Genomic DNA, 11801 nt, shown 5'->3' with positions numbered 1-11801 from the left:
TCCAAGTATACTACACTTTCCAGGATAACATTTTTATGCAGAAATTTGACTTTGTTTCCTCCACAATATAAAATCTTTATATGCCATCTTCTGTAAAGTGGGGTTAAATACTTGCTGTAGTAAAGATGAAATAGTAGTAAAGATGAAAATAGATACTTGCTGTAGTAAAGATGAAATAGAAAAGGGCTTTCAAATTTAAAAGTGCTACTCAGACATAGTCTACTCACGAATGTATTCTCAGTAGTATTATTAGGAAGATGAGTAGGCCATGCAATAACCTGATTTAATCCAAGATATTATTACGAAAGATTGATAACAAGGTGGCCCTAGTTTTTCTATTCTTCCCAATAACTATGTCCTTTAAAATCTGAGTCAAGGGGACTGGCCCTGCCCCTTCCTCTTGGTCCCATGTTGAACTCGAGTTGTAAGAGGCGAATCTGGTCTCAAAATGGAGGTAAGACTGCTGTCTGGTCACCCCCAGCCCCACTCCAGCCTTCGCCTTTGCCCTGGAGGCAGGGGAGGGCATGATCTAAAGGAACCAGAGCAATTGAGGAAGCTGTTTATTGGTGGCTTTGAAACTACAGATGATAGTTTAAGAGAACATTTTGAGAAATGGGGCACACTCACAGATGGTGTGGTAATGAGAGTTCCCCAAACAGAACGCTCCAGAGGCTTTGGTTCTATGACTTCCTCTTGTGTTGGGGAGGTGGATGCAGCAGTGTATTCTCGACCACTCAGAGTTGGTGGGCTGTAGTGGAGCCAAAGAGAGCAGTTTCTAGAGAGGATTCAGTAAAGCCTGTGCCCATCTAACAGTGAAGAAAATTTTTGTCGGTGGTATTAAAGAAGATACAGAAGAATGTAATTTGAGAGACTGCTTTGAAAAATATGGCAAGATCAAAACCATAGACGTTATGGAAGACAGGTAGAGTGGGAAAAAGAGAGGATTTGCTTTTGTAACTTTTGATGATCATGATCTAGTTGATAACATTGTTGTTCAGAAATATCACACTATTAATGGGCATAACTGTGAAGTGAAAAGGCCCCTTCCTAAACAAGAGTTGCAGTCTGTTGGAGATCACAAAGAGGTCTTGGAGATGAATCTGGCAACTTTATGGGTCTTGGAGGAAACTTTGGAGGTGGTGGAGGAAAATTTGGCTCTGGTGGAAACTTTGGTGGAAGAGGAGGCTATGGTGGTGGAGGAGGTGGCTGCAGAGGTAGTTATGGAGGAGGCGATGGTACATATAATGGATTTGGAGGTGATGGTGGAAACTATGGTGGTGGCCCTGGTTACAGTAGTAGAGCATGGTGTGCTGGTGGTGGACCAGAACATGATAGTTAAGAAGAATGAGGAAATTTTGGTTGTGGTAACTATAGTGGTGGTGAGAACTATAATGATTTTGGAAATTATAGTGGACAACAGCAAATTACAGACCCATGCAGGGGGTGCAGCCTTAGTGGACGAAATTCTGGCAGTCCCTGTGGTGGTGGTTATGGGTCTGGTGGTGGAAGTGGTGGATATGGTAGCAGAAGGTTTTAAAAGAACAACAGAAAAGGGCTACAATTCTTAGCAGGAGAGAGAGAGAGGAGTTGTCAGGAAAGCTGCAGGTTACTTTGAGACAGTCGTCCTAAATGCATTACAGGAACTGTAAAAACCTGCCACAGAAGGAAGGATGATCCATAGTTAGAAAAGTTACTGCAGCTTAAACAGGAAGCCCTTCTGGTTCAGGACTGTCATAGCCACAGTTTGCAAGGAGTGCAGCTATTGATTCATGCAGTGTAGTGTCAATTAGATGTACCTTCCTGAGGTCTTTTATCTGTTGTAACTTTTTCTTTTTCTTTCTTTTCATTACATCTGGTATATTGCCCTGTACATTGTGGTAGTGGTACCAGGAATAAAAAATTAAGGAATTTTTAACTTTTAAAAAATCAACCTGAGTCAAGGGAATTATGTTTCCTACCTTTTGAGGCTGGGTTTATTTATGATTTGCTCTGACCAATAGAAAGCCGTAGAGGTGATATATAGATTCTGATTCTAGATCTCAAGAGAATTTGCATATTCCTTCCCTCTTCCCTCCGTCTGCACCTCCCTCCCCTTTTGTGCCTCTTTTGCATCCCCCTTCCCCCCTCCTCTCTTTTTCTCTCTGTCCTTTGCCAGTACTATAACAAGCCTGCTGGAAGTGACCATGTACAGCAGAATTTCCTCTTCCTAGCTGAGGTCAACTTGACTAAGTTGATTCAAAGCAGACTTGTGAGAGGACCTCAGAAAATGTGCATGAACTCCAAACTAATCAACCAATACCAGGCCAGGTCAACCAAATTGTTAAGCTTACGAAGAGATGTGAGAAACAGAAAACAAAAACAAACAAAAGATTATTCTTTCAAGTCATTAAGTTGGGGGGGGCGTTGTTATGTAGCCTTATGTGGCAGCAGGCACTTTCTGTCTCTGTAACTGTTGATAGTATCATAATTATCACCTTTCCCAAAATATTGATTTCAGATATCTGGCTTCAACATCACCCCCTCTCCTTGCAGCTTACTTGCTTCAGTATGCTCCCAGTTTCTCCAGTGTTTTGATTTCCAAGTCATAGATCCTACCATTTTATTTCTAACCATCTGTCTCTGCCTGTATGCACTCAGGAACATGGCTACATTTCATGGTCCATTATAAAAACTTGCATAAGCAGAAGTGTATCCAGCCTTTGTCTGCTTGTTATAATTGCCTGGAAAAAGCCCCAGCTCAAGCTGAAACAAACTATTTTTCTTCTGTGTCTGTAACTGAATAGCAGGATATTGCAAAAGAAAATCGCAAAACTGCACTGACTAACCTCACCTCAATTCATGACCACACATGTCGAGAGAGCTCCAAAAACACTGCAACACTTCTTGAGTAACGCTATTTTCCTCTTTCAGTGGATGACTGTTTCACTCTTACTCTGCTGAGCCCTTTATTGTCGAATAGTGATCCTTCTTCCACCTCATTGAAAAAGTAGAAGTTATTAATTCAAAGCCTCTTCATTTTTATGAATTCTACAACCCTTTTGCGTTTTCTTCTTTTGTTGGGACAAAGTGTTTTTCCTACCAAAGGCCAATGTCCCGCCTATGAATGATGTCTCATATGTTCTCATCTATTGAGGATTTTGTTCCTCCCATTATGCCCTTTTATGGTTTATTTCTCATCGTCTTCTATAGCATGCTCACTTGGATATACTGTTATGGTTTGGACCTAAAGTGGTCCCCCAAAGCCTTATATATTTGGAAGGAAATTGGATTATCGGGGTGCTATACTCATCAATGGCTTAACTGATGAATCCATAGTTGAGCGTGCTGTTAGGAGACTGAGTTGCATCAGAAGGGGCTGGCCATAGGGACTAGACCTGGAAGGGTATAGCTTCCTCCTGGGCTTCTCCCTTCTGTTCCTACTTCCTGGCCATCATGACACAAGCAGCTTCTGCCCCTCTGCCATGCCCTTTTCTGCCTTTGAGTCAGCCAAGCATAGACTGTAACCATGAGCCAAAATAAACCTTGCCTCCTTTAAGTTGGGGGTATCAAGTATTGTGTCTTGGGGAAGAGAAAGCAGTAAGACTAATGTGATCACATGCATACTGATATGATCACACACACTGACCTCATGTACTGATACAATCACACACACATACATTGACACATGGACATTGATCTCACGTACTTTTTTCCAACTTCTACTATATCTATTTTCCTCCACAGGAAATGTTTTCAAAAGAGGTATTTGTAAATTTTGTTTCTATTTTCTCATATCCATTCTGCCTTTAATATATCTGTCTGCTAAAACTACTCTTATCAAGGCAACCAGTGGCAAATAGTTTTTCAGATCCAGTTGGTATGTTTGTTTTCATCTTACCTGATATAAAAAAATGGACTCAGTTTTCCAACCTTTAATAGTGTTTGACCATCTTAATTGCTCTTTCCTTTTTGAAATATATTCTCTAGAAACCTACTACACTATAGTTTCTTTTTATATCACTGACCACTTCTGTCTTTGTTTTCTATCTTTCCTCTAAATGCTAGAGTTCTCTAGAAGTCAGTTCAGAGCCATTATCTCTTAGCTACTTACTCGTGCTACTCCAGGTGATCCCAATTACTTTCATCTACTGTGATTCATTTCTTCAGCCCATATATCTCCTCTAATATCCAGATTCATGTATCTTGATTCTTTTATAGCATCTCCACTTTGATAACTGATATTTATGTTCATAATTGAAAAGTTCATATCTTTATTCATCTGTTTTTACTATTTCTTTTTCAATAACTGGTTCACAATTTATTGGAAGAAATAGAAAAATCATCATTTAGGAAACAGTGGAAGTTCTTTAATAAAGGAAGTACCATGCAATGTTGCTGAACACAATGGAACGTAGAATTCAACCTTCTTCATTATCACAGGAGAACTTTCTGCTATCATTTTGAAACCGATGAAAGTACATAGCACTGGTATTCTTTTGAAATGTATCTTTTTTAGGAATCCTTTTGTAGAAGTTTTACATTCACAGCAAAATTGAGAGGAAGATGCAAAGATATTCTATATTCTCCCTGACCCCACCCGTGCATAACCTCACCTTCTCCTCGGAAGAGGCGTGTGCTCATTACAAATGATGTCACTTGAAGGAGATGATTTCCCTTGGGGCTTAACCTTAGCATTGTGTCTTTTATGGGTTTGGACAAACATATAATGACATAAAATGCATATAATTACATGTATCCATTATTATAGGATCAGAGTATTTTCAGTACCCTAGAAGTTCTGTTTCCTCTGTTCACTCTCTTCCCTTACCCTGTGATATTTTACTGTCGCCCCAGTTTTGTCCTCTCCAGTCATACAGTTGAAATCATATAGAATGTAGCCTTTTCAGATTGGCTTCTTTTGCTTAGTAATTTGTGTTTCTGTCTTCTTATCTTTCTAAGCTTTGATAGTTCATTTGTTTTTAGCACTGAATAATTAATATTTTATTATCTGGATATATCACAGTTTATCTCCTCACCTACTAAAGCATATCTTGACTGCTTCCAAGTTTTGACAATTATGAATAAAGCTGCTCTAAACACGTTTGTGCAAGCTTTCATATGTATGTAATTTTTCAATTCCTTTGGGTTGAAGAAATGTGACTGCTGGATCATAGTAAGAATATTTTTAGCTTTGTAAGAAACCACCAAAATGTCTTCTAAAGTAGTTCTATTTCAAGTGTATCTTTTTTTTCTTCTCTGAGATGCTAAGTGTCTTAAGGGCTGAATGAATTGTCCCCTCAAAATCATGAGTGATTCTTTTCAGTGTTGAGAATTTAGTATTTTTTTGACCAGTGTATTGTCCTTAACAAGATTGAATTGGTTGACAAATCAAACCAATTGCCTTTGTGATTCTCAAAGTTGGCAGTTCCCCTTTTTCCAGCTAGGACTATTTTACTAATAACTATTGTGGCAATTCTTTTGATGGTCCCTTAAGTTAAAATGCTTTAATAAACTGTCTTCACTTTGTAAATACCTCTTGGTTTGAACAGAAATTTACTCATTTATAGTTCTGGAGGCTATGCAGTCCAATATCAAGATACCATCATCTGGTGAGGGCCTTCTTGGCACTAATCCCAGCCATGAAAGTGGAATCACCATGACCTAATCATCTTTTAAAAGTTTTGTCTCTTGTACTAACTGCTGTTATTCTCTTATTATTTTATTATGAAATTTTATTTTTTCAAAAAATTTTTAAGAAGTTAAAAAGTGAAAGTCTCATTTCAATATAGTTAAAATGCCAGTTAAATTTCAACATGAATTTTGAGTTGGGCATATGTTTAGGGAGGGAACAAACATTCTAACCATAGTACATTACACAAACACAAAAAGTAAATTAATTAAAGGACACACAAGTGCCTTTGTCATTTAGAAACATTTCTTAGCATTGGGACAGTATAGCCTCACTCCAACACTGCAAATATCATTGGTTAGGCCTCAGGGAAATGTCTTTCTGTATTTTTTGCATATGTGTTCAAAATGAAAAACAACTGTGTACAAATGCTGTGGATATATGTGGGCTGTGGTACTGTCAACATCAAAGATTGATAAGAATCCTAAGGTAGAACAATTTGAGCAATGGGAGCACATAAGAGAAAAGACTAATTAGGGGCTGGGGATATAGCTCAGCAGCACAAGCGTCTGCCTGGCAAGTGCAAGGTCCTGAATTCGATTCCCGGTACCAAAAAAAAAACCAAACCAAAAAAGAAAAAAGACTAATTAACTTCTCACCTGCCCCCAGCATGCACTAGATAGTGACCCTGTTTCAAAAACAACCAACCAGGGCTGGGGATTTAGCTCAGTGGCACAGAGTCTGCCTGGCAAATGCAAGGTCGTGAGTTCTATTCCTGGTACCAGAAGAAAAACAAAACAAACAAACAAAAAAATTCTATAACAATTTCCCAGCCTTACAACAGGATTTTAATATATTCTAATGTTGTTAAGACTCTCACTAACTTGTTTAGTTTTATCAGTAACTGAATACTAAATGCAAACCATTATGTGGGGTGAGGTAGATACAAGGAGAAGACTGGATGCTCATTGTTATAGATGGTATTAGAGTCAAAATCTAGCTGTCTTTCTCTACTTGGTCTATCTGCACAGTAGTACACTTCTCAACTCAATGATTTTGGGTTTGGCCAAATGATCTGACTTGGCCACTAGAATGTACGTAACAATGACGTATGCCACATTTGAAGAGTACCATAAAGGATCATCCTGTGGCTCCATTGTTACTGTTTTTCTTTTGCCACACAATTGGCCTGTCCCAGAAAAGAGCTGCATTTGCAACTGGAATAAGGATGGCCTGGTACAGAGTCAAAACTGAACCACAAAAGGTAGGCACCATTGGCAAGAAATAAGGCTTTGTGTAGGCAAGGAGTGAACTTTTGCTATAAAGTCAGTGGAGTTAGAGTTCACTTCTAAAAGTTGATTCTGCTCATCTCCTCTCAATCCTATAGCCTAAAATTGGTCAAGGTGGAAGGATTTACACTATGGAAACTGGCAAGTACTGCACATCAAGGCTTTTACTGGAGAGGCCATTTTAATATTTATAAGTACTCTATCACTAATATTTGCAGTTGTTATCTCTACTGCAACTTAGCATAAGTTGACTGAGCCATTCTCACTATACAAATATAGATCTGTGGTAGAAATTAGTAGGCCGGAAAAGAAATACATTATATTTAGAACTGAATCACAGTAAGAACAGGAAGCTATAGGTATAAAAGACTGAAGAGCCCAAGATTTTACTTACTTGCAGGCTCGCAAGTTAATCTGCTAGCATCATAGATATGACAGAGGACATGAGACTCCTGGACAAGAGACAAGAGACTTTATTAATTGTAGAAAAAAACACAGCAAGAGCTTCATGTTCATGTCTGTTTTCCTTTATTTCTAGGTAGATGCAGAATATATAGTGAGTTTTTATCTTTGCTTAGGAAACCTAAGTCTTTTTAATGCTCTGAGAGCAAACCCATCCAAATTTTGTCCTAGAGAGACATTATGATTACTACATTTGACAGTAAATAAGCCTACTTTTTTCTCTAACAGAATGTACTATTTCTATCTTCCAAGGCTATTTGTTATAAAAACATCTGTGAAACGATAGCCAAGAACAAAAGACCATCAGTGGTTCTGCTCATGATGCAGAAATTAAAAAGAACTATACAAAATTATCTCTTCAGATGGATACAAACCCTGAAGAGCATTGGGGTAAACTTCCTTGGTCTTTACTTTAATATTTCCTTAAGAGTAACACAGAGGTGTTCCCCCCTTTTTCCTGTGTCTTAGATCTTTGTTAGATGAGGAAAATTAACAATTATTGAACTGAATCAGATAAAAACCTTAATAGTTAAGAGTTCCTTAGAGCGACACTAGGGGTAGGTAAGCTTAGCTTCTGCAGTGAGCAGACTTTCAGACTTTTAACCCTGGACAACTTTAAGATAATGTGTGTCAGTGGAAGCATTTTTCTGCAGTGTCCACAGAGACATTCTTCACTCGTGGTATTTCCCAGGATTTACCTACTTGCCCTGGATTTTACCTTTAGAATTAGTACATGGATGGAGAATTCATCCTAGAATTAAAGAATGATGTTGACTTTTAAGTTTGCAAGTGGAAAGTTAAAGTCTATTACTGAGAGTAAGATGAGATTCTGAAGATCAGGATAGAGGAGGCCTTTGAGCCACCAGAGAAGGGCTTTGGGATGGGAAACCCCTTTTCCATGCCAGGAGACTATTTAAAGTACTCCTCCTGCTTGGACTCCATCTTTTTCTCACAGTGTTATTATATAAAAAAAAGGTGAGATCCACAGCCAAGTTTAGAGTTTACACTGAGATTGAATTCTGTACTTATTCCTTTGAAAATCACAAGGGTCTAAAATTACTTTGGGCAAATTTGTTTTCCTCAATTAGCAGACATGGTTTCTTGTGAACTAATTTGTGTTCAAGACTAGAGACATGAAAGAAGATTTGCTTTTTCAGTATCTGAGAGTCTCTTGACTGTCAATTTCAAATCTGTTGCCCAAGTGAGTATGTTGGCACACTGCCACATGAAATGTTCTCAGCATTATTTATTATTACTGACAGTATTATGCACATAAATTTATAAAGCCCTAGGGACAACTGAGACATGTTTGAAATTTGTCTCAGGTATACCTTGCTTAGTGCTTTTCTTCTTTCCTGTTGCTACAGACTTCTTGTCACTGGGTGACATCTAAGGTGGTCTCCCAAAGAAAAACTGAGGACTGCAACTCACCCCACCAAGGAGTAGGTAGTACGTTTGCCAAATTTCAAGATGTACTAGTGAGAGGCACAAAAAATTCTGAATTAAGGAAGTCCATACTCAGAGAGAATAGGGTGCAGGCCCTCAAGGGAAAGGCATATTACTATCTGGTGCTGGGGATTTTTATGTGGTCTTGGGGTTGTCTTCAGGATGAGTGATATAGCATGATACATATTGTCCATCACCTACCCTGAGGTGGGCTTGCAATCCTCTTAATAATGCTGTTTTTTTGAGGCTGGAAAGCTGTGGAAGGAAAAGCAAAGCTCAATCTATAGGTTAAAAAAAAAGTATTGGCCCATTTTACAGGGTACCTTTAAAGCCCTTAGAATTTTCTTTAGTTTCTTAGAAGGGGAAAAGGTGTTGAAACTGTGGGTAACTGTGTCCTAAAGATGCAATTTTTGGGGGAGCCCAGTGGTAGCCAAGGTGACCAGCATGGAGGAGAGCAGCTTCTCTCATTGCCTCTCCACCACCGTGATCTAGGTGAAAAGTACCTGAAGGCCTACACAACGGCCTCTAACTTTGGCACTGACATGACTGAGATGAACTGCTTGGGAAGGCCAAGGCCCAGAGACCAAAGGGAATGCCGGTGACATAACAGGGGTTCAACCAGGGCACACACGATGGACATGCAAGACCAATGGCATGAAAAGTTCAAAGCAACAATAATAATTTGAGCCAACAGGTGACTGAGGCCTCCATGGGACCTGCAACCAACTTGGGAAGAACCCAGGACTTGGTAATCAGCCCTTTCTCTCAATTTATTTTATATTTTTAAATTTTTTCTCTTTCCTTTTTTTCTCTTTTTCTTCTTCCTTTTTCATCTTCTTGTTCTTTTTTCTTTTTTATGTTTCTCTGTTTTCTAAATGGCCGGGAAGAAATCCAGCTGCAGAAAACTAATCCTGTCCTCTAAACCCAGAGACCAAGTTCACATAATCCCTTGAATACTCCTTCATTCTTTCTTTTGTACCTCTTCTCAAATTTCCCAAACTTTGTGTGATCATCCTTTGTCCTCCAGCCTTGCTTCTACTTCCTTTGCAGTTTCTCTGTTTTATACTCTAGCCTCCCTAAATTTCTGCACCACAGGGTAAAACCACTCTACCAAAGGGAAACACTTTACATACAGACTCCTAATTCATGGTTGATTCTATTATATACTGTAGACTCTGTTACTATGGATTAAATTACAAAATAAATATTTACCACAGTTTGCCAATTTCTAAGTAATGTTTCATGCTATTTGTTACTGATAATTTTACTATTATAGCTAGAATGTCGTATCTGTTGTAATTAGTAATTCTCCCTTCTGTAATAACATGGGAAGCTCTGGGGTAATAACCTCATCACAGCCCTATAACAAAGGACTAGGGACTGAGCAAAGATAGAAACATCCCACTTTTAATTAATTGGGAAGATAGGCTCTTGTGAAAGACACAAGTGAAGAATCTCCTACACACAGAAGACATGCCTGAAGAACTGACTTTTCCCAGAGAGGCCTTGATACTAGTAATACAGCTATGCACAACAAAAGCTCACAAGGATCATCACAGAAAAGAAAATGAAAATTTTTTGAAATTGAAAATGACAAGATGAAAAAGCAAAATACAATCTCAGACCTCCAGCCCACCCAGAACAAATCCAGGAAATGTCATCACAGAAGAAACTGGAGACACATACCTGAAATCTCTGAAATGATAGTAACAGAAGTAAAGAAACAAATCCATGAGACCATAGAGGAAATCAGGTCAGAAATAATCTCTCAGTTAAAAAAAAAGAAATGTCAACATTTATAAAGGAAATACTCAGCAAATCTAGGGTAGAGATAAAGAAAAAAATTGATGATAGGAAGAAGATGGAATCTGTGAGTGATCAATATAGGAAAGAAATAGAATGCATGAAACAGATTCAAAAAGATATCAGGAAATTAAAAATTCCATTGAAAACTGGCAAAACTGACTGAATGAAACTGAAGACAGACTTTCAGACCTTGAAGACAGGATCATGGCTAGTGATCATGAAAGGAAGAATCTCTTGAAAATAACAAAAGATCAGGAAATAACAATTCAACAGCTGCAAGATGATGCAAAGAAAAATAATATAAGAATAACTGGTGTCAGTGAAGAAGCAGGAGTCAATACAATTGACATAAAAAAACTATTTGCAGAAGTAATGGCAGAAAATTCCCCAAGCATGGAGAAAGAATCTGACATAGAGATAAGCAAGGCATATAGAAATCTAATTAACCATAATCAAAATAAATCTATACCCAGACATATAATAATTAAGATCCCAGAAATTCAGCACAAGAATAGAATATTACAACCTATCAGAGAAAATAAAGATCACATGTAAAGGGAAGTCCATCAGAATCATGGAAGACTTCTCAACACAAACCACCAAGTCAAGAAGAGCTTGGGGTGAAGTATTTCAAGTCCTGGAAGAGAATAACTTCCAACCCAAATTGATGTACCCTGCAAAACTATCTTTCAAAATCAACAGAGAAATAAGATACTTCTATTACAAAGAGCAACTGAGCAAATTCATGACCACCAAAGCAACACTACCAAAGGTACTGAAAGATATTCTACAAAGAGACAATAATAACCACAATTCCAAGAACAGCAACAGAAAGAAACCACCAGCTAGGGGAAACAATTAAACAGAGAGGAAAGGTAGAGAACCAACAGCAGAAAAATAAGATGACAGAAACAAGCCAGTGCATATCAGTTATAACCATTGATGTAAATGGCCTCAATTCAACCATCAAAAGAAACTATCAGAATGGATCAAGAAATAAGATCCAGCAATATGCTGTACACAAGAAACACATTTAACTCAAAAGAAATTCATAGATGTAAAGTCAAAGGATGGAAAACAATACTCCATGCCATAGGAACCCAAGAAAAGCAGTGATAGCTATTCTATTTGCAGACAATGTGAACGTCAAACAAAGAATGCTCAAAAGAGATAAAGAAGGTCACTACATA

General features: G+C 38.1%; 1 pseudogene; it reads left to right on the top strand.

The window, feature by feature from the left end:
- The first annotated feature begins 448 nt into the window (after positions 1 to 448).
- On the top strand, positions 449 to 1750 carry LOC102006128 (annotated as a pseudogene).
- Positions 1751 to 11801: the final 10051 nt, after the last annotated feature.

This window comes from Chinchilla lanigera, unplaced genomic scaffold, assembly GCF_000276665.1.
Source record: "Chinchilla lanigera isolate Chin_1 unplaced genomic scaffold, ChiLan1.0 scaffold00016, whole genome shotgun sequence".
NCBI classification, from domain to species: Eukaryota; Metazoa; Chordata; class Mammalia; order Rodentia; family Chinchillidae; genus Chinchilla; species Chinchilla lanigera.
The sequence above is the reverse complement of the archived record's forward strand: the minus strand, read 5'-3'. Positions and strand labels throughout refer to the sequence as shown.